Below are 2,559 nucleotides of genomic sequence, written 5' to 3'. Positions count from 1 at the left end.
GAGAGAGAGAGAGAGAGAGAGAGAGAGAGAGAGAGAGAGAGAGAGAGGTTCTACAGTACCTGGGGGAGAGTTGCTAAATTTGCTACTGTTGCATTTAGAGAGCTATGGTCTCTTGCAGGGAAAGTGAATGCAGAAGTTTAATAAAAGATAATTCTTAAGCAGAGGGACTTAAAAGGGATTCGATTTCAGATGACAAAGCAAATACAACTTAATTAGAAATAAAAAAAAAGGTACTCCAGCCCTTCGCCAACTCAAATACATGAAGCAAGAGATGTGTGGGTAGTAAAAATGCCCCCAGTACATATCTAGCTAGAGGTAACTGAGGAGGATAGAAAGGATGGTTTCAGGGGATATGCAGAGATGTTGGGCATTCTGGGCTGACCAGCTAGAATATCACGCAAAAAAAAAAAAAGAAAGAAAGAAAGAAAAAAGAAAAAGAAAAAAATTTACCTTTTAATGCTATAATTTTCCTATCTGTGAAATGGGTCTAATGCCCTCTGCTTTGTGGAAAAGCATAAGCAGGATGTGGCTCTGGAGGGCTTTGGGAGAGCTGTAACTAGGAATTTTGTGCCTAACACAAGGAAATTGGGGTGGGAGCTCAACTGGAGGGAGAAAGCATAATCTGGGATACCACAAATTTTCTGTGCTGCCTAAGGTCTGGCTGCCAAAAAGTGCACCCCAAGATAGTGCTGTCTCCATGGCCTGAATTTCAGAATTCAGGTCCCAGTCTCCACATCCTAGCTATGGTCTAACTAGGGTGGTGCAAGGGATGGGGGGCTGAACTCAGAGACAGGAAGACCTGAATTCAAATCCAGCCTCAGGCATTAGCTAACTGGCTGACCCTAGGCAAGTCACTTAAGCTCTGTCTGCCTTATTTTCCCCCATTGCGAAAGAGATATTAGCATCTATCTCACCTTGCAGGTTTGTTGTGAGGAACAAATGAAATAACATTTATAGAAACACTTAGCACAGTGCCTGACACATAGGAAGTACTATATAAGTGCTTATTCTCTTCCCTCACTCTGCTTCAATTAAGTTCATTTCTTTCCCCTTGTGATGGAAAGGAGTCACATCTGCCTCGTTTATTGACTGTGAACTCCTTGAGGGCAAACACTGTATCTTATTACAATGCTATAAGCCCTGTGCCCAACTCCATGGCTTCCTGCACATAGTAGGTGTCAAATGTTCACTGAATTGCATTGGGCACCTACTATGGGAGGCATCATGCCAGGTCCTGGATGGGCAGCAAAGCCAAAGATTATCTGTGTGGTAGCCAGAGGGAGAGATTCTGTTCTCAGCTTAGACACCTACCTTCACTCTCACCTCCTATACTCATCCCACTGAGTAAACAAAGACGACTTTCACCATAAAGAGGGATTCAAAGCAATGCTGTTCCTAATTGCTGGCAGTAAAACTGCTAAATAAAGAACAGAGACAGAATGATAAATCTGCAGGAGGGATACCCAGCAGAACAATTAGACTTGAAAGATGAACATTTGTGCTCAGACATCACCACCCAGCATGCATGTATTATTAATAAAATAGACATTGAGTTTGGTCGATAATCAAAGTAGAAAGGAAGTCCTTTGCCTCTCCACAACCCTCCCTTACTCCACCCTGAGCCAAACCTTTCACCCTCAAGGTCTTTTGTCTTTTACTCAGGCTACAAATCCAGAGCTGACTACTTTCAATATTGAGGGGCCATGAGGAGTCTGGGGCCTAAAATAACTAGAGTGTCTGTCTGCATATATACCTTGGATGATCACTCAGTTCAGATCTCCCATTTCCTGGATTTAGATGCCTCCCAAACTAAGCTCTAACTAGGATGGGGCGACTGGCAATTTGCCTCAGGGCATCAAACTATAGAGTATAAAAATTTAACACATAGAGTCTCATAGAAAACAATATAGTATTTAATTACCCCCCCCCGACTCTGCTGAATATTATTTCCTGTATTATTTTCCCATCATGTATTACAAAACCGATTTTAGGGCATGTTTTGTATTATGTCCCAGGAACCAAAATTGTTAGTTGCACTTCTGTTCCCCAAAGACCCCATACCCTAGTTTGTCCCAGGACTTGCATTATTATAATATTCTTGGAAAGGAAGAGTAGTAGGTATTTTAAAAGGCTAACAAACAAAACACAATGAAATGCCTACTAATTCCTTCTTCCTACCTAAAGTCACTGCATGAATAATGATTCTTCTTCTCCAAGTTTAGTTTAGGAGTCCAGGTTTAATTGTCCTCTCCATTCCCATATACTAATAGAAATCTTTCTAACACCAAGAAATGAACTTATGTTGCTAGGAAGGATGAGGGCAAAAAAAAGACAGACAGAGAGATACAGACAATAGACAATAAGAGAGAAAGAGACAGAGACAGAGAGAGTCAGGGAGAGAAAGATAGACATTCAGAGAGAAAAACAAAGAGTGGGGGGTAGGAAAAGAGAGAGAGACAAAGGAAGAAAAAGACAGAGAGATACAGAGAGAGAGAGAAAGGGAGGGAGGAAAGGAGAGAGGGAGAGAGAGAGAGAGAGAGAGAGAGAGAGAGAGAGAGA

General features: G+C 41.8%; 1 protein-coding gene across 3 annotated transcripts in view; it reads left to right on the top strand.

Moving 5' to 3' along the window:
- CUNH10orf71 (chromosome unknown C10orf71 homolog) overlaps window positions 1-2,559 on the top strand; it is a 75,030-nt gene that overhangs the window by 61,847 nt on the left and 10,624 nt on the right. The gene's annotated exons all lie outside the window — the stretch shown is intronic.

This window comes from Petaurus breviceps, unplaced genomic scaffold (assembly GCF_028583685.1).
Source record: "Petaurus breviceps papuanus isolate PSGF00001 unplaced genomic scaffold, PetGlider_PUasm1.0 90740, whole genome shotgun sequence".
NCBI classification, from domain to species: Eukaryota; Metazoa; Chordata; class Mammalia; order Diprotodontia; family Petauridae; genus Petaurus; species Petaurus breviceps.
This window is presented reverse-complemented; position numbering and strand designations above follow the sequence as displayed.